Source organism: Rhodnius prolixus, unplaced genomic scaffold, assembly GCF_049639745.1.
Source record: "Rhodnius prolixus isolate KJV_2025 unplaced genomic scaffold, Rpr scaffold_4, whole genome shotgun sequence".
NCBI classification, from domain to species: domain Eukaryota; kingdom Metazoa; phylum Arthropoda; class Insecta; order Hemiptera; family Reduviidae; genus Rhodnius; species Rhodnius prolixus.
Window position 1 is genome coordinate 26,993,970 of NW_027411614.1, and position 21,892 is coordinate 27,015,861.

Genomic DNA, 21,892 nt, shown 5'->3' on the forward strand with positions numbered 1-21,892 from the left:
GGACGGTTTGCAGCTGTTCCAGAAGAATCCGCAGGACTTTAAGCGTCGTTTCGTCACTGTGGATGAAACATGGATACATCACTACACTCCTGAGACCAAAGAACAATCTAAACAATGGGTTACCAAGGGGGAATCTGCGCCAAAAAAGGCGAAAACCGTTCCTTCGGCCGGAAAGAATATGGCGACTGTCTTTTGGGATTCGCAAGGAATAATCCTCATGGACTATCTGGAAAAGGGTAAAACTATTACAGGTGCATATTATTCATCGTTATTGGACCGTTTGAAAACCGAGCTGCAAGAAAAACGCCCACGATTGGCCCACAAAAAAGTCCTTTTCCATCACGACAACGCACCAGCTCACACCTCAGCAGTTGTGGTCGCAAAATTAATGGAAATAGGGTTCCAACTCGTTTCACATCCCACCTATTCTCCAGACTTGGCTCCCTCGGACTACTATTTCTTCCCCAATATGAAGAAATGGCTGGCGGGAAAAAGATTTTATTCGAACGAGGAGGTGATTGCAGAAACGAATGGATATTTTTCAGACTTGGACAAATCCTATTATTCGGAAGGGATCAACAAACTAGAGCAGCGTTGGACGAAGTGTATAAGCCTAAAAGGAGACTATGTTGAAAAATAAAAAAGGTTTACCCCAAAAAATTAAGTATTTTTTATTTTTGCACGGACTTTTCAAACGACCCTCGTAGATCGGCTTCGTAAAGCCATTCTAAAGTAGTTGAAGAAAGCATCGACCGTAACTTTTCATGGTGCAGATGAGAATTTTCTAAATTGTGGCCTTATTCCACTGCCCGTTATGCCTAGCTGAACTGATTTCTAAAAGATGTTCTGTTAACACTATTGTGTTACAGTTTCTATTTTCTTGCAAAAATACAAACAAAATAAACATCTTCAATTCTCTAACTTAGCTAGTTTTAAACAATGTTCGCCATTATTAACCTAGTTCAAATTTTAGTTATTTATTTGACAGAATTCTTACTTCACAGACGAGTGCTTATTGTCACATAATAGCAGCCACTGTGTAGATTGATTGTGAATATATGAGTATACCTATATAAAATAAGTTTTTGTTTACTTTCTCTGAAAAGTACAATAGGTATTGTAAAATGGAGATTTTCGTATTTGAGATTTCACCAAAAATGTCCGCTTTGAGATCTTCTCCTTTAGATTCCGTCACTAAAAAACGGAAAATTGCAGAAATTTGAAATGTAATATTTCTCTTAGGAATCAATCAATCACCAGAGAATGCTGCAGATAATAAGGTTTTCGTCAGAATCGGTCTACCTATAGAATTACTTTACAGAAAACCAGAAAACGAACCAGTATTTATTATAAGATTTAAATGTTTAAAAATTTAACAAAGTAGGGGAAAATAATAAATAATTTTTTAGTTAACATAACAATAATTTCCTCATTCATAGTTGATCGTAAACTAGTAGGCATTGCATTACCTACTATTCAACTTTCTTCATGTATTCAACAGGATAATCTCTGTAGAATATTGTTGCAAAAACTGCTGATCAATCTAAACGAACATTCTAAATTTGTAATATATAAAAACAAAATACTAAAAATATCTAAAATAAAAGTAAAATGTGAAAGAATTTAATGTAAAAAAAGAGTTCAAAACAAAATGAAATTTCTTATTAGGTAGAATATTAGAAAATTTTAAGGAGATAAAGAGAAATCATTGGGAAAGCTCAATTTTATATTACTGTCAAGTCTCTGAATTCTATTGTATTATTGGGAGCGAAATAAATTTAGTTATTGGAACTAGAAAGAATGTTAAAAAAAGAGAGACCTAACATTATGAGATGGAATATTTGACAATGACAAGCTGGAAGCATTAATTCTTAAACGTAAGTTCAATAATCATGAGGAAAAATTAAATTTGCACAAATAGGTCTTGGATTTAAGGGAAGCCATGATATTACCACAATCTGTAGAATATGAAAAACTGAGGTTAAGAAAATAATTTTATACATAATGTATTCATATTTCAAAAATTTCATTGTTCGCCATTAATTAACCATCCTAAGATATTGTATTCTGTTAATACTTTTAATCTAAAGTTAAAGGAACTTTTTTTAAAAAAATTAAAAAAAGAAAAAAGAATTGATTTAAAAGATTGTTTGCGTAACTTTATAATGTTATCAAGATCTAGAAAGCGCTCTAGAGAAATATTTGTAAGTTGAACGTGTTGCGAAAACAAGCCACCCTACTGTTGCCTAACATGTAGGTTGTGTACATTTTTGGTATACTGACCTTTAACACTTTTTAATAATTTTTTATTATACAAACATTTTGGTCTACCAATTAAGATTCATCTACCATTATTGTTACAAATTAGTGTTTCGTAGTTTTATTTAGATGCCTTTTAAGTTGGATATAATATTGAAATATACGTTTACAACTAAAATCAGTTGTAACTTGTGAAAGGAGTAATTAAAGTAGTAACGAATATGATTGTTCCATATTTATGAATTTATCAATAACAATTTTCTATCTGAGGATCATGGATTAAATAAGAGAAAGTATTGCCATCGTGTCGTATCTTTGATTTCGAACTTTGAGATCCCTTGTACCGCAAGAAGTGGATTTAACAAACAGATCTGCGTTACTTTCTTTTTGCCCAGTGCTCATCATGTTCACAGTGCATTAAATACCTGTCATTCAGTTACATTATGTACTAAAATAAGAATTTTCCATCACTAGGCAAAAATAACTTTCTGATGGATGTAAAGTAAGTAAAGTAATCGCCTATTTTATTCAGACAGGCTTATCAATCAACTATAAAATTAGGAGTCATGAACGGAATGCAAGTCAATCCTTAACTATTAACATTTTTTTTGTAACAAATAAATCACTTGCAAAGCCACGCTCCTCACCAATACTCCTCCTCATTAAAAATTACATGGTGTAATCACTGAATCAATCTTATCAGTTTTTTCTTAAGTCTTCACTGTAAAAAAGGTTTATTTAAGAAGCTAATTAGTTGATAGACATTTGGAAATAGTAAATGAACCATTGATAAAATCTACCTTGTTAATTGATTTAGAATTCGACGCATCGACTCGCAGTAAATAATGCTTTTCTAATCGCCGTCAATCTAAGCATCATGTAACATTTCTTTTCCCTTTTCTATTATTATTTTGCAATTACTTTGTTAGGTAACCCATTGGCTTCGATCAATCTTTTATTTCATTGTATATATCTTTGATTGTCATCCTCTGTGCGTAATTCTTTTTAGAATCCTTGCTCACCTTGTTCTTTGAGTAAAGTGATATACATGTGAGCAAAATATTGCTATGTGCGTTTTATGTATAAGTTCATTCATATGTTTGGAGAGGTTAAGATTTCCTCTAGTTTCTTTCTCCCCTTGAAATACGGAGCTCAAAGATTTAGATTCATATTTTATCAAAGTAAAGTATAAAATATGAATGTATCTTTAAATTGGTTTCCTTCAAAGACTATTTCATTTTTATAAAAGAATTTTTTATTTATTTTAGGACGAACTTATATGCTGGGTCAAGTACAATACAAGTACCTTCACGTTGAAAAGATAAGCCCTTGAAGTTGTGAATAGAATAGAAGACTCACTCGCCTTTCGAAAAAAAAATAAAATTCTTTAGATTTCTTTTTAATGTAATCACTACTGCAACATCCCTTTCAAATTCAGGGTTAAATTTATATTTTGGTGTTGCTTATCATGATTTAAAAGTCATTAAAGGATCGATTCATTCCTTTGGGAAATGGATTCAAATTTCAATATGAAATACAAAAAATTACGTTTAATAAGAATCAGTTTCTCATAATTATTTGTTATTTGCTGACATCTATCTGATGATACGCCATGCACACGATTCTGATGTATTCGTGCTCAGAAAAACGCTAAAAGAAATTAACTATTGGGCTCTTATACTAATTTCCAAGAATTATACTTCCGTACTATGATAAATTAGCGTGAATAAGATCATTGGTGCTCGCAGTTTTTAGTACCGACATTATGTTCGCTTGCAAGAGACAGTACTGCCCATCAACTGTATTGGTTCATTATAACTAATTGCAGAGACTTAAGGTGTAATAGGCTTATTTCATTTCTAAAATACCATCTGTTTTTTTCAAAACAGACTGCCTTTTAAAACATTAACGCGAAGACTCATTACTCATACACAAAGGGACGTTTAGATCTTATAAAACAAAGGAAAAAAGTACGAATTGGAGCATTGACACTCCAGAGCATCAAGATATCCGTTGAAAATGTCTCGACTAAATGAGGATGATCGGAACTGCCATATTTTCCTCCCAACTTCCCAGTCGCGGAGGCGATGGATGTTGAGCACTAGTTTTTTATGGCTAAGAAAAGGCTGCAAGTTGTGTCCTGCCCAAAAAAAGTGGTGCTGTTTTGTAGGCCAACTGCGAGCCTATAATATAACCACATAAGATCACATCAGGTGCGGTAGCTGGTGAAATGAGAATGCCAAGGATGTTAAGAAAAAATACAGCCCTTTGGTGTTGGGGAAAATTATTCTTAAAACGAGATCGAAGAAATAAGTGTCTCTGGGACCCAAAACCAGCCTGCAGGAAAACATTTAATCTTGCTTGAGGTACTTAGCGATCATATTATTTTTGAATTGCTCTGGAATCAATCGTATTTTCAACTAGCCTCTGAGCTCAATTTTCTACAAGGCAACTGTTGTCGAATTTGGTTGTTTACTGCCCGAAATGTGCCTTTTTCGTGAGAAAGGAGCGCTACGACTGGTATCACCTCGTAATAAATGAATATAAGGCACTTTTAGGCATCAGAAAACTGTACACTTAAGCAAGTGAACACCTTTAATCACATGTCCATGAACATAATATATTGTGTGAGAGGCAAATTATCATTAGCAACAATTTCATTATTATTAGAAATCTATCTAGGCTATTAAGCTAGTTGAAAACACGATTGATTCCGGCGCAATTTAGAAGGAATATGATGGCCAAGTACCTCTAGCAAGCTAAAATGTTTTCAGGCAGCCGGGGATTAGGTCTCACAGACAGAGTGACCTCTAAAACAAAGAACCAAAGAGAAATTTGTAGTTGAGAAAATGACCAGCAGCCAAAGAAATAAGCTACAGTCTTCGAAATTATATTGTTATAGTGAATTAATACGAGGGTCGTTTGAAAAGTCCGTGCAAAAATAAAAACTACTTAATTTTTTGGGGTAAACCTTTTTTATTTTTTAACATAGTCTCCTTTTCGACTTATACACTTCGTCCAACGCTGCTCTAGTTTGTTGATCCCTTCCGAATAATAGGATTTGTCCAAGTCTGAAAAATAGCCATTCGTTTCTGCAATCACCTCCTCGTTTGAATAAAATCTTTTTCCCGCCAGCCATTTCTTCATATTGGGGAAGAAATAGTAGTCCGAGGGAGCCAAGTCTGGAGAATAGGTGGGATTTGAAACGAGTTGGAACCCTATTTCCATTAATTTTGCGACCACAACTGCTGAGGTGTGAGCTGGTGCGTTATCGTGATGGAAAAGGACTTTTTTGTGGGCCAATCGTGGGCGTTTTTCATGCAGCTCGGTTTTCAAACGGTCCAATAACGATGAATATTATAATATGCACCTGTAATAGTTTTACCCTTTTCCAGATAGTCGATGAGGATTATTCCTTGCGAATCCCAAAAGACACTCGCCATAATCTTTCCGGCCGAAGGAACGGTCTTCGCCTTTTTTGGCGCAGATTCCCCCTTGGTAACCCATTGTTTAGATTGTTCTTTGGTCTCAGGAGTGTAGTGATGTATCCATGTTTCATGCACAGTGACGAAACGACGCTTAAAGTCCTGCGGATTCTTCTGGAACAGCTGCAAACCATCCTTGCAACACTTCACACGATTTCGTTTTTGGTCAAGCGTGAGCAATCGCGGCACCCTTCTTGCGGATATCTTTGTCATGTCCAAATGTTGATGCAAAATATTATGTACCCGTTCATTCGAGATGCCCACAGCACTAGCAATCTCACGCACCTTCACTCTTCTGTCATCCATCACCATATCATGGATTTTTATCAATGATTTCTGGAGTAGTAACCTCAACAGGGCGTCCAGAACGTTCAGCGTCACTTGTGCCCATATGGCCACTCCGAAAATTTTGAAACCACTTATAAACTGTTCTAATCGAAGGTGCAGAGTCACCATAATGTTTATCAAGCTTCTCTTTAGTCTCCTGAGGCGTTTTGCCTTTCATAAAGTAGTGTTTAATCAACACACAAAATTCTTTTTCGTTTATTTTTTGAAAATCACTCGACTTCCTCGATTCAAACGAATGCCAAACACAAAGAAATAGACCGATCTGGCTGAAACTTGGTGTGTGTTCTTCCAAGAGATGCTACTAACTAAACATAACCTCGATACCCGCCAGTAGTGCTATCTCTCTGACTTTGCACGGACTTTTCAAACGACCCTCGTACAGTAATGCCTATTTTTCCAGGGGGTTTTACGTCCAGCTATCAAATTAGGTGCCTCCGACAGAGGTAACTAGCAAACTTACTTCACTAAAAAAATCAAAAGCCTAGACCGGTAATCGAACCCATTACCACAATTCTTCTTAGCCTTGTGATGATATTGCGGTATATATTGTTTTAACGATCAAAGGCATAGCAATGAGGCTTATTTCTAAAAATACTAAGAAAGAGTAAAAAACACACTACATGAAAGTATTTGCAGATATGTACTCCAGCCTTATTTTGCATTCTTCCCTTTAGCTGTATTTACAGTGTACACTCCCATACAGATCCTCTTATCGTGCATCAGTTACATGTTATACATGTGTAAATTTTAAAATAATGGAAGAAAATAAGAAATTTTAAAATATGATTTAGGATAAAAGAGGCAAATAATAGTAAAAGCAAAAGAAAAATGGGCAGAATTAGAGTATACGGACACAACAACTAAATACAATGTGTGCGAAAGAGTGGATTGGCCAGAAAAAAGGAAGAAATCTTGCAGCTTTTCAGTGTATGAAAATGGCCTCGCCAAAACGTGGTTCGAACCTTTGGTTGAAAAGCCATAAAAGTGGATGTTTAAATTAGTTTGATTAACGATTGAAATTGAACTAATTCGGTGATTAAAATTAAAGTTCAATTTAATTCTCAGATTTAATCATAATCGTTTTAGTTTAATTAAATTAGTTTGATTATCGATTAAATCTGAAATTTAATTGATTAAATAATTGTCATATGATTAAAATTGCGATTAAATTCGCCGATTAAATTCTGATTAAAATTAAAAATAAATTTAATCAATTAAAAAATTTAATCAATTAAAAGAATTTAATTTTTTTTTTAATCAGTGCCCAACTCTGATTTACACCTTCAAAGACTACTGCCATTTTACCAAGGTCTGCGAGTAGAAAATGGTAAATGAATCCTAGTGTTCGGCAATGAAGTAAGTGTTAAGTGTTATATCCAAAAAGTGTAAATTCTACTAACAAATATGAATATACCATTGAACCATTAAATCAATACATTGCTTGTTGTGTACAAGCGAATGGATATATTTATTTTCTAGTGAACAAACACAAATACCAGCAAAGAGTATCTAATATTATCTAATTTTCTTTTTATTTCTTTGTTAATTAGACTGTGCCAGGCATAAAGAATGAGTTTAGAATGTACGTATGCTAATGAAATATTTTGTATTGGAATGTTTGCTTATGAAATGCATTATATGCTTCAGTAAACAACATTCTAAAGGCTAGAATTTGTTAGTACATTATTGTGAATGGATACACATCCTATCCCTTGGCTATCACTTTTATTTGACATTTTTACCAGGAAATTCTATTTTTGGTGTATTGTTGTTGAGAGTAACCACAAGCGTCACTCTGAAAGTGCTTCGCTAGATCAATATTCGATTCTGCTAACCGTTCAAGGTAATTTAAACATTGGCTAGGATGCTAAGTTTTGAAGAAATTGAAGAACTGGGCTACCATTTTGCAGAATATATTTCTAGATTTGGTTTTCAATTTGCTAAAAACATCTTAACACCTATTCTCTAAACTTTAGTTGTTAACTTCACACTTTATAACCTTCAGTTATTTTTTTTGAAATCTTATTCTTCAAGAAAATTTTTTTTTGGAAGGATTCCTTGGAAGTAAAGGGGTTTTCGTTCAAGCTTAGACCAGAGCGTTCCCATTTTATACTTTGTATAGTTATGGTTATCATTTTCCAACTCCACATACTCGTATTCTTGTGACTGCTTTAGCAATTTTGTGTTTTAGAAACAACCCTGTAAATATGAGCATTACTATATACACATTGTGTAAAAATGGCTGTAACCTTTCAGTGATAAAAATCCATTACATTTGATTGATTTACGACTAATATTTTCTTTAATTGTAAATTCATTAGCAAAAAATAATTTTTTTCCTCTCTAATGCCATACATCATTGGCGCTCGGCCATTAGATGTCTCGCAGCCCAATATATTTTCGCTCTTAAAGAGAGCTCGTCAGTAGTCGCAGTCAAATGGGACAGGGCTTCGCACTCAAAAAGATGATCACCTGTCATGTGCCCGTCCCCGCAAAGCACACAGTCCGGGTTGTCTACTACCTCGATCCTAAATAAGTGTACCTGCAGGTAATCGTGTCCAGTGACCAAACGAAAACACGCCACGGCTTCGCTCCGAGGCAGGTTCTTGGGCAGCACATTGTCCCTCAAGGTAGTCCATCGTTTGCCCTCTGATAGTGCGGTGTGCAGCTCCGCTGTTCTCTTTTTGGCTTTTGTCCGGCAAATTCGCCGTGTGGTCTCAAAAGGAATGGACCCTTCAGGCTGTCATATTTGCTGACAGCTTGGCGAGTCTGTCAGCTTCCTCATTCCCGCTGAGGCCGCAAAGGCTGGGGATCCATTGTAAAATTACCCTCACGACATTGAATTATGTCGTGGGAGTCGGTCGCAGCCCAAGTATTATATTAGCAAAAAATATAATAATTTAATATAAAAAATATAATTAAAACTCAGTTAATATTGTGAAATATTAATCTAACAATAAAAAAAAACATGATAAAATTAGAATAAAAACTGTGCTTTTATTTCGACTAATTTTTCTGTGAAAGGACAAAGAAATATCGGACGTTATGTAAAAAATTATTTTGTCAGAGTAAATTGCTGTCAGAATAAGATCAAGGCTATAGATCGCATTGTTTTTAAAGGATCTACGATTTATTTATTTTCAATGTAATAATTTATGTCAATAGGAAATGTTATTTTGTCTATTATCCTGGAAGACCGCACCCGTTGTTCACTAGTTATCTTTAAACAAGGAAGTTGTGTTCATCTGTCTATCTCTAATCTCAGTTGCCTTTACATATAAATAAACAAAAATCATGAAAATAAAAGAAAAATAAGCATTGACAAGTGATTGAATAGTATCGTTCAATAATTTCCAAACTGATATTTATTTTAAAATATTTTTAAAATTAAATTCCATCTTACATTCCTATTTATTTCTTTTCGAGAAACCCAATCCTAGAGGTACGGTTATCTCGTTCGAGATCTGTTGTTTTGAACTCTCTTCCGATTCAACTTGAATGAACATTCTGGATAACTATTTACCCTTATCCTAAACTAATCTACCTTTAGGTAATTATTACCATTAGTTTGCTAGGAATGAAGAAAAACTTTTTGCCCTTACCTGCTCTTAGATAATAGGTTTCCCAGGCTGTGGTAGATCGCTTCTTCTTTGGCTACACAATGTATGCTTCCGTAGGCTTCCGTTAATAGACAATATGCCGTCGATTAAGCTAGGTAACAAGCTGGTTTTCTTGTTAACCTGAGTTTTTGTGCGGATTGATGAGGGATCAATGAACTTCTACTAAACCAAATGAATGGGATACTCCTTCTGGTACATGCTGATATAGAAGGTGTATCAGGCCTATTATACGATACGTACGCACATATCGGCAAGGATTAGAGCGGTCTTCAACCTTTTGAACTGGAATGGGCTATTCACCAGCCGATTCTCCGTAAAATGACATTAATATTTGTATAAAATTAACTTCAAGGCACTATTTTGAATCTTATCAGGGGTTAAGGTTGTGTTAGAGACATCAGAGACGTGTGAAATTCTAACCCTGGAATCTGCTAGATAGAATAAAGTTGAGGTTGGAAAGTAGTAATTGGCGAGTAAACAATAGTAAACCTATTGTTTTGTTTTTTCTTTTTTAATTTTCTTTCAGTGGATATTGGGCAATCACACCATTGCAGACTTTACAGTCGGGTGGCTTAATAAGTTGTGAAGTACCACAGGAGTACGGAAAACCAACCAATTGTAAATTGTCCTCCTAAACCATCAAAAATAGATTCCGAGTCCTTTTTTGGCAAAAAAAAAAATAAAATGCAAAACTATCCGATCGTGTAATTAAAAGGAATGCGTTCAATTTGCTTAAAATTAAAATTTAATATTTTTCTCGCTTTCAAAATGACGTTAGACGAGCAAAATCAAAAAAACTTTTAGCAGAAAAGGTTGCCGTCAGGCAAAAGAGCTTAATAATGGAACACTCTGATTGAGAAGGAAGTTTGCGAAGCGATGTTTTTAGCTTTCCATCGAACAAATCATCAAAAGAAAAACTTTTGGAGGTATTATAATTCATTTGTAAAGGCTAAAACATTTCCTTTATGTTTGTCTGTTATGCGAAATTGTCGTTTTTCTTTTACTTTCTTACGTAATGCACAAAGTGTAATAGATTTTGGTACCATATTCACCGAAACTACTCTCCATAGACTGTTACAACAAGTACAAGCTCTACCAAAAACCTAATTCTACTTTTTTTTCAACTCTACCGATTCGAAAAACTAACGTTGTGCCTAAACTCTATCAACTGAGGTATTTATTGTAGTTGTGATTTGTAATCGGTTTCATAACCTGAAAACAATCAAACTGTCTGCAGTGTGCGATCGCCTTGATCGGTTTGTAAGCACACGGTCATTACCGTGTTTGTTTTAGGGTTTTTAATTTCAAAAAAACTGTTTATTAATACTGTAAACGTTTTGTTACAGGTGAGTATCTGATCTTCATATTATGCTGATTCAGTAAGTGCTAGTTATTACTTTTACACATATTTGGAAGAAATATTGAGGAAAACGCCTCCTGGGAAATACGTCGCTTTTTGTGACGTCTAACTTTTATGTTTTATATTTCTGGTGGGGATTGATAAAAACTCGTCCGTTCCGTGGTTACAATTTTCTCACGTTAAGTAGTTTTCTAGCTTTAGATAGAAGAAATTAAGGCTTGCTTATAACCATTGAAAACTGCTTTCCAAGTACGAACACCATTCCACGAATTCTGTTGGATCAACAAAACAATTTAAAAAAAAAAGATGCTTCTTTGCTCAGTGAAGCATTTTCAGGGATAATCAGATCAAACTTAGATTCAAACTAAAAGCACTTTTTTCAATTGTCTCATTAAAGCCGCTAATTAACTGTAAAAGTTATTTGTCGTAAGAAACTTGTTCATAATTACTAACTGAACTTAGTAAACGCCTCTTATTTCTAACTGAAACTTCTATAACAAGTAATAAGTATGAACTTAGCAATGAAAACTTTACAAATCCCGTCAGGTATTCAGCTACAACCAAGCAAAACGAAACGAATGCTTATATTTGTAATATAATAGCTTAATTAGGTGAAGTACTTACATTTTAGCTTTAATTAAGAAAAGAACATACTAATCTAATCAGGTGTTTCTACAAAGTTACCTTAACGCCCCGAAGAAACAAAATTTAAAACATAGAATTTAAACCAATCTCTTTTTTTTAGCTTTAGCCTTTAGGAAAATTCAGGAAAATATTTTAAGTAAGTGTCCCACTGCTGGGCTGGAGAAATTCTCAATTCTTATCTTGTAATCGAGAGAAAGAACGAAGGGAGCCCCCACAGAAAGCAGAGATGTACCGTGGAGTTATCCTGGGATCCAGCTCTCTGTTGTGGCTCGAGAGATCGAGTTGCGACATGAGCAAGTAGCACAACAGCTTTGTAAAGAATTTTTCATCAAGTTTGTGGTTACTACGGAGCGTATCTTTTTTTTTTTTGGCGCATCAACAGCTGAGGTCATTAGCGCCCGGAGCTTTTTCCAGTGCACTGCCGGCCTCCGGACAGTGTTCTCTCGTTACAGACAACACTGTCCATCACCGGACAGTGAGCTGTAAGAAGCTCCTAGGAAGAGAAAATCTAAGGGTCAGCTGCTGGATTCGAACCCGGGACCTCCGCGTGGGAGTCCAGTATGCTAACCTCATAGCTAATCCCTTCCCTGGAGCGTATCTGTTATCTCTGATAATAAGGAAGACACCATAAATATCGTACACGGAGGAGCTGTGGACTTCTTAAAAATACCTATTTCGGTGCGCTGTAAATCCTCATTATCTACATAGTATAGTATATAAGAAATTTGTGGTGCCAATAAAAATTCCAAACGAAGACAGTCAGTCGAACGTGAATCTGCCTACATTTCATTACGAAATTATGTCAAGATAGAGTCGAATTGTTTTCCAATTGTAGTCACAAATGAAGATTAAAGAGAAGTTTGTAGCTATTTAAGGAATGTTATCTCTAAGTGGGCGACTGTTGAACCACGCTGAAGAATGCTGATTTTGTTTCTTTTTTAATGTAAGAGTTAACAGTGATTTGAATAATCACTAAGCAACATTAACGAATCAACATTTAATGTTGATAACGAAGCAACATTTTGGCAACAATCCACCAATTGCAGACAATAGTATTATATTGGTAAATAATTTCTCCAAATAAGTTCCGTCTTGTGACTAATATTCTTTAGTTTTATTGTTTCAACATGTAACGAAATTTATTTCTTAAACAAAAAATCAATTTAAGAATTATTAACACAAAAAAAAGTATGCATAAATGGTATATATTTTTGGGTGGGCTTATTTTGTCAAAAGTAACCATCTCTAAGTAATCGTGCTAGCGCTGATTACTTGTATTTTATTTTATTTTACATACATACAGTGGTCAAAAAAAGTATTCATACACTAAGTTTTTTTACTTTATCTACTGAACTTTTGTTTCTAGGATGACTATTTCTTTAGCACTGAAATTGAAGATAGTAACAATGAATTTAATGCTCTCATTTTCTTTTATAAACATAAAGAATTTATTAAAAAGCAGAAAAATAATTTATTGTATGCAAAATAAATATTCATACACTCAGTCTGAATTAACGCAAAACTAAAGACCTAATATTTTGTAAGCAATCCCTTTGCATTTGTTATTGCCTGAAGCCTCCTTGGCATAGATTCCACCAGGTTTAGTGTCTCTTGAGATGTGATTTCTGTCCATGATTTCTTTAAATTGGTTATGAGCTATTTTCTGGAAGAACATTTCAATTTTCGAATTTTCCGCTCCAAATAAGACCATAAATTTTCAATAGGGTTTATATACGGAGACTGTGGAGGGGTGAGAAGTTGTTTCCTGACATTATAAAGCAGCCATTCCTTCGGTTTTTGGGCTGTATGTTTGGGATCGTTATCCTGTTGAAAGAAGTACGCGCTTTTGATCCCCTAATTACGAGCACTTCTGCTTAAATTATGGCGGAGTATGTCCACGTACCTTTCAGCGTTAAGAGTTCCATCGATGACGACAAGTTCTCCCCCTCCCACAGCACTCATGCAGCCCCATACCATCACACAGCCTCCTCCGTGCTGTACAGTTTTTATTAATTTTTTGGTTCAAGTTCCCTATTACCTATAAATTGTTTTTCTGCTTTTTAATCAATTCTTTATGTTTATAAAAGAAAATGAGAGCATTAAATTCATTGTTACTATCTTCGATTTCAGTGCTGAAGAAATAGTCATCCTAGAAACAAAAGTTCAGTAGATAAAGTAAAAAAACTTAGTGTATGAATACTTTTTTTGACCACTGTATGTAACAGTCTTAAAACCTTGTTCATCATAAAAATAGTTATAAATAATACATAATGCAAAAATTAGTTTATAATTAAGAAACAGAAAACAAAAACAATGAAAAACAACCGTGCAATTCAATAAAAAGAATAATCGCAAACTGAAGAAGTTACTTTAATATAAGAAGCTAAAATTAAATAAAGAATTTTGTCACTTTAAAACTGGTAGAACACAGGAATATCATTCAACGTATTTAGATTTTCTGAATCTAGAAAATAAGAAAGTTTAAATATTGCTTCTTCTTTTTTTGTCACATAGATATAAATTTTCTTTTAAGTTACAAATACTTGACGATTCAACTCGTACATGGCTAAATCATCAGGCTTATTTAGCTCTGATTTATATCGAAATGAGTTTCTTTTTTATTTAAATAAATAGTAGCTTTTTCTTTTTGCTTGTTAAATGTAGTTACATCTCAATTTATTTGATGAGAGTGTTGAGGTCAAGATAAGATTCACAAATTGAAACGAAAGTACGAAGTTCTCTGTCTGTAAACAAGGCTCTATCGATTGTTTAGTAGCAAGTTAAAATCATTACTAAATGAATTGTTTTTTAATAGACATTCAAGTTGGTTATAATAAGTATTTATTAGTATTCACAAATCTTAGGCGAGCCAGATGATCCACTGCCACGATAATAATTTATTTACCTAATTTCATTCACCTAATTAAATGACACACATTATATATATAGTTGCTCATCTCCGACAAATAATTTCGCATTAAAAAAAAAAACAATCTAAGGGCCTGCAGATAGATTCGAACCCGGAATCTCCGTGTGGGGAATCCGGTGCAATAACACTGAGCTTACACCTTCCTTAGGATGTTACGATTTCAGAGTGAAGTATTTGTACAAGTTTTTTACTCTTTTCTTACCATGATAAGGAAGGACGTATTGCTATCGTGTTATATTTCCGCTAGATCAAGAACAAACCCCAAGAAAAGGAGTCTAGAAAATTAATTGAGTCCTACCACCTAACAGCTGCAGCAGAAGCAAAACCTTCTAAATGGGTTCACGAAGTTATATACGACTATTAATCACTCGCTTACCAGATAGATTAACTCTTGTCTTCAAGAGCGAGTAATTTTATACTATATTATGAGTGTTTATCAGAACCTTCATCACTGAATTTTATTTTATTACTTACTATCTGAAGCGTTTGTTAACGAGCCGGTAGCCATGAAATCTTATTAATGGCAGGGTGATACCCTGGCTGGCATGAATGGAGATCAAACGGATTACTCATTCAAGTTTTAAATAAAATAATTTAATGAAGAGCGCAATTTATCCTGTAATTATAACTGAAATGTTTTACATCTTGGATTGGAATAAGAATGATTAAGTAAAACCACAATTGTCTGTGGTTTTAGACGTTTTAATACCGTGGGAATTCAAGTTGATATTGCCCATTTAAAATAAAACAACGACGTGGATTAAACTTTTCCTTATGTAAATTAAACATGTTTTGAAAAGTTATTTATTTTATTTTATTTTTTTTAAAGAGCAAATAAAGTCTTATTATCAACAATTATTTATTGAAAAAGAGCATGGTATAAAATGAATAAAAAAAAATAAGAATTCCACTTCTGTGGGAGTTGTTTATTATTAAATAAATTTCTCGATTGCTTACCGACCTTTTGAAACGAAAAGTTCATCACTTAAAAGATTATATTTATATCACGGCAGGGCTCCTGTTCACCTGTCCTCTTCAATAGCAATCCTCTTCCTTGAACAGATCTGGTGCGCTACCTTGGGCTCTACATAGACAAAATACTCACGTGGAACCCACACACTAGACTTAAAAGACAAGCAATGACGAAACGTGTGAAACTGCTTTACAGACTACTTGGACGACGCTCCAAATACCCATTGAACTCAAACGCTTAATATATGAGGTATGTTCAAAAAATAAGGTGAATTTTCAAATTTCGCGGGCTACGTACATTCGAATTTCGATTTTTTTTTTTTTTTTTTATGTTGGTACACTTGTCTCTAACATATTTTCAAAGTTGTAGCTATATAGCATGTTTAGTTTGTATGTTAGAGGCATAAATAAGACAAGTGTTTTGCGAGTTCGGCGATTTTCTTCTGTCGAAAAAAATAGGTCAACGAATTTGCATCAAATTTTGTGTAAAAAATGGAATTAAGTGCTCAAAACGTGCGAAACTTCTTTACAGACTACTTGGACGACGCTTCAAATTGCCCTTATAACTCAAACGCTTAATATACAACACTATCCTCAAACCTATGTGGACCTACGGACTAGAGCTGTGGGGTTCAGCTAAACCTACAAACATACGGACAGTACAAACATTTCAGTCAAAACTCCTCCGACAGATAGCTGACGCTCCTTTCCACGTGACTAACCTCACTCTTCACAACGAACTCAACATTCCCTTCATAGACCAACTCGCCAAGATTAAATACCAAAAATTCCATACTACTCTCTCGACTAGCTCTAATCCTCTTGTACTGTCTCTCGCTTCCTCTGACATCCCTAATACTCCTCGCCGACTGAATCGCCAGTGGCTCCGCGACTTCCTTGTCGGCTGAAGACCTAAATCATTATTCTCCTATCTCTCCTCTCTCCTCCTCTTATTCTCCTCCTCACATTCTCCTCTCTCCTCCTCACATTCTCCTCTCTCCTGTAGAGAGTGCAACAGTTCATCGCTCTCTCCATATTTACTTATTGCATACAATGTATTCAGATTGTAAATTACAAAATAAATTTTTAAAAAATATATTTATATTAGTTGAACTTGTTGCCAAAATAGATAAGGATAAAAGAAATCTTTCCTTTTCTATTATTCTCAAGCTTCACAATGATTTTCATTGAACCTCTAACATTTAAACATAATTATCTCCTTAACAAAAACTTACAGTTTTAAAAGTTAAGTATAAGGGTTGATTAAACGCCAAAAAAGTATACAAATCAGCAAGTACCCATCATTTCATTCATACTTCTAGTATCCTATTTTTTTTAGAATGTATTAGATGTGTCAGACCCTTGCGCTGGCCTTTTTTCATCCGTAAATATTTTTCTGTTAGAATTACAAAAAGATGTATCTCATCCATCATAGTTAGTATAAAAAGGCATTACATTTTAACTCTATTCCAAATTATTCTTGTGATTTAAATTTATTCTGAATAATCATTACACTCATTCGCACATTAAGAAAGAAAAAGGGAAAGTTAGAGTTGGTCTATTACTGCAATTAGACCAAAATTTTAGTCTTGAATTCGTCTTACAACGGACTACGAGGACACAAATTGCACACAGTTAATAACAAATAAATAATACTTGTAATTATAATTCATTCATTTTCAAATTGTAATTTAATTTAACCCTTTAATTGAGTACTTATTGTTAAGAAATTTTATAACAAACTAAAAATATGGATATCTATTTTATATTACATTTATGTATAAGTATATTTATTTAATCATTATTGACCTACAATCTTCATAATCGTAGCTAGCATCTTATTGGGAAGCTTATCCCAATCCGTCTTGAAAAGAATTCCCCTAGAAAAATGTTTAAAGATAAAAGGTACAGATCCATGGGTATTTAATGTATTCGAAGTTGAATGAAAACCCAAAGAGTTATGATCTGGAAAATCACTAAAAAGGGAACGATCTGTTGAGTAAACAGTTACTTCGATTAAGATATTTTATTTAAAACTAGTGCTTTGACATTTAACCCTCCTTATTAGAACAAAAATATGTCCAATAAAGTGACACTTTTGGTTTGCCGATATTCTTTTAAATTTAGAAATTTCGTATCAAACTTGATTCTTCTGAATATGTTAACGGAAGCAGAATGTACAAAATACAGGAATGGCACTTGAAACTCCAACCACCCTCGCTCCGAAAAGTGCCTTCAATCTGTCTTTCCAAGAAAAATGTTTCAAATGGGAGTTATAGAACTAAATATAATAAAAATAATATTTCAAAGTTTGATGTAAATCGTAAGAGATGTTTTCAAGATAATCTTAGAAACTGAAAAAAATCAATTTAGAGAAGTGTTACAATTTGGTTGATCAATTTTTATTAAAACTTGATTGTCAAGTCTAATGATACTTATATGTTATGCAACTTTATGCAATTTTTTCATTTTTTGTGTCACGGTGGGCACAGAGCAGTTTGTCGTTGTGAGATATTCGTACACAGCCAAATCGAAAATCTGACCGATTCTCAACACGAGACTTAGTAAATATCCTTTAAAAATTTATCGATTAAATTCAGAAATAATCTGTGAATAAAATTGTCGATCATTTAATCAGACAATAATCAATTTTAATGTCCGTCCATTATTTGATACTTTAGACAGTAAGTTCCGTCTGATAAAATTGACGATTACTTTACTCAAACATCATTCTTATTTAAAATATTTTTTTACATAGTTATATCATTTTTATTTATTTCTACTAGTCCTTTCAAAGCTGCTGCATCTCTTGGAAACATCACAACTCTTTAAGGAAAAGGAGGAACCAATTTGGGCATAAATTGTTATGGTTACTACCTCCAAGACCAATTAAAAAGATTCTTCACTGATTATTGTAAATATTAGAGTAAGAGAAAGCGATGTATTTCCAAAATTGTTTTTTCTGGTGCAACCTAAAGGTATCGTATTGAGAGCAGTGATTCTAAGGAACTCTATTTTGGGCACTGTAGTCCTACGTAAGCAGGTCATTTCCACTGCCTCTGGTATTTGGACATCTCATTACTCTTCACTACCTGAGGTGTGTCCCCTTCCTTCCATTCAGAAATAATGCCGCTTGGTATTTTTTACCATTTCAATAACAACTGTTAGTTCTAACATTTTTGAGGTCATTGTTGTCACTGAATACGTTTTCCTTTTTTTTATTTTTTTTCTATTTTCAGCTAGAATTTATTCTATATTTTTTAACTCTCTTGGGCTACTTTCATCTTTAAAGTTTTTGTTACATACTTTTTTGCGCTAATTCTTTCGTATAAATGTTTACCGAACAACTGGGTCAACCATATTAATGAACAGTTTACTGGATCAAACAAAGTAACGTGAATTATGCTAAGTATATCCGTTGCAGTTTTCATTTTAATTTTTTAAACTAAAATATTCTTCAGATTCTTTATTCTTTATAACAGCTTATTGTTAAAATAATTTTTGAACATTTCTTGTTTTAACTTTATGAACTACTTGATGATTTTTCATCTCAAGATTTTGTAATCCCTTTTTTTTTAATTTTTCGTGTTTTCCCCTTTTATAATTTATAAATTGTGAATTTCCTTAGTTGGTTTAAGGGGTGAAGTGAAAGTTATTTTATTTACTGTTCAATTTTTCTTTTCTAAGTACCAATCGATTTGTAGATTTTCGATGAAATTGCGCTAAATTAAAAAATAAAAAATCATAACACAGGACTTACCAGCTGATTACAAGTTTCACAAGCTTACAAATTTCAGAAGTGGTAGCGTACATCAAGTATTTGTCCTGTATAATCTTATCTAACTTGAGGGAAATTAAAATTTAGCCGGTAAGACGCGATTTCATCAGCTAAATTTGAAGAATATTTATTCATTTTCATTATTACACTAATGATTAAAAGAATGAGAAAGAACATTGAAATAAAATTATTACAAGAGAAATGAATAAGTGTAAACCATATTATATCAATGGTAAGAAATTGCGTACATTAAATACGATAAAGGAACGTGATGAAATAATATATGTTAGTATTGCATCATTTAAAATGGCCAGTTGTGTAGAATAGTTGACCGTAGTTTCATGTAGGCATTCAATAAAAAATATCTAAGGGACTCTATTCTTATTATTGTCTACTTTTGACTCAAATTATTGCGTTGACTAGATATTTAGGGATTTAATTTGTTAGCATAAATGCAGCACTTTGAAACAATAACGTGAACAGTTTTACTATCTACAGTTCCATGAGTGGTTTCAAGTGTACAGCCATATTTAAATGCAGTTAATAATACTCTCTCTCTCTCTCTCTCTCTCTCTCTCTCTCTTCTCTCTTACGGAAGGGAAGTATTGCGATCGAGTCACATTGTCTATTTTGAGTTTTTGCCTTAGATTTCTATCTTGAGATTTCCTGAGACCAAAAGAAAGTGATTTTCACAAATTGGTCCACTTATCACTGTCTCTTTCATAGAAGCTTCATATTAACTAGAATCCTGATTTTGGTGCCACCATCGAACCAACAATAAGCTTTTGGATAAACAGTCAAATTTGTTGGAGGTTGTGTCCAAAACGGTTCCAACTATTCCTTAAACATGCCATATAAATTGGTTGTACTTACGTATAAGGGCAATTTGAGAGATGGATGGACGAGGCTTCTTATTCGGCCTCAACACCCTACAATTTAACCACTTTTGCTTAAAAGACCAATGCCTAATGTATTAGGTGAATGTGGTAGAAGAATATTTAAAAGTAAAAAATGACACACACAAAAATCCGAGGTGAATATAATAAAATTAATATTCTAACGATTAAGATGAATCAGACGAAAATAATGCCATGGACTTTAAGCATATATGTAACTGTTATCAAGTTAGCCTACACCTAAATCTAAAAATATTTACATTTAAAAATAAAAAGAGGTAAACATAAATTATACTTAACCAAATTAATTATTAATTTAACTAAATTAATAATATATTCCCCCCAAAAAGTGGTGAAACATACTTAAGTAATTCGGTAAAGGGCCCCGCAGACCCGAACCAGCCGATAGTAAAAAATTAATTGTTGATGACTGACCCAGCTGAAAGAAGGTCGTGCTTAGTGCAGCTAATGAACTCAAGAAGCAACAGGAGCAAATCGTGCTTGGGTACCTGAGACTACAACTCTGTGTTAAGAGTTCTGAAAGTTCGGGAAATGATTAATTACCTGATTAACTGTTTTTAATACAAGTTATACATCAGGATGACCAACACGCAGCTCGCGGGCCGAATGTAACTCGTGAAACGCATGTGCGCCGCCTTGAATAATTTTGTGGCCTGTGAGATTCATCCTAATTTTACAAAATTGGTTTATTAACTCCAAAAAAGAACTGTTATAAGAAGATATAAGGTGATAAAGTTTGAGGGTTTTGCATTACCTTCATATTTCTAATTGCTGTATCTCCTGTTCTATTAGTGTAATCTCTGCGTAAATTTATACAATTATAGTACTTATTTACCTTTACAAATGAGCACAATTCCAGCTTTCTAGCTATATTGTTGAAGGAGATATAATGTGATAAAGTTTGAGGGTTTTGCATTACCTTCATATTTCTAATTGCTGTATCTCCTGTTCTATTAGTGTAATCACAGCGTAAATTTAGACAATTATAGTACTCATTTACAAATGAACACAATTCCAGCTTTCTAGCTATATTGTTGAAGGAGATATAATGTGATAAAGTTTGAGGGTTTTGCATTTCCTTCATATTTCTAATTGCTGTATCTCCTGTTCTATTAGTGTAATCTCTGCGTAAATTTAGACAATTACAGTACTCATTTACCTTTACAAATGAACACAATTCCAGCTTTCTAGCTATGTTGTTGAAGGAGATATAATGTGATAAAGTTTGAAGGTTTTGCATTACCTTCATATTTCTAATTGCTGTATCTCCTGTCCTATTGGTGTAATCACTGCGTAACTTTAGACAATTATAGTACTCATTTACCTCTACAATTGAGCAAAATTCCAGCTTTCTAGCTATATTGTTGAAGGAGATATAATGTGATAAAGTTTGAGGGTTTTGCATTTCCTTCATATTTCTAATTGCTGTATCTCCTGTCCTATTGGTGTAATCTCTGCGTAAATTTAGACAATGATAGTACTCATTTACCTTTACAAATGAGCACATTACCAGCTTTCTAGCTGTATTGTGAAGGAGATATAATGTGATAAAGTTTGAGGGTTTTACATTTCCTGTGAG

The 21,892-nt window shown here is 33.6% G+C and overlaps 1 protein-coding gene across 2 annotated transcripts in view; it reads left to right on the forward strand.

The window, feature by feature from the left end:
- LOC141455637 (uncharacterized) overlaps positions 1-21,892 on the forward strand; it is a 127,326-nt gene that overhangs the window by 85,207 nt on the left and 20,227 nt on the right. Inside the window, exon 1 of one of the 2 annotated variants that reach the window (XM_074130857.1) lies at positions 7,322-7,448. The exons of the other annotated variant lie outside the window; for it this stretch is intronic. The gene's annotated coding sequence lies outside the window, so the exon portion shown is untranslated. Of the gene's footprint in view, positions 1-7,321; positions 7,449-21,892 lie in introns of those variants that run through there. 2 annotated transcript variants of the gene reach the window in all.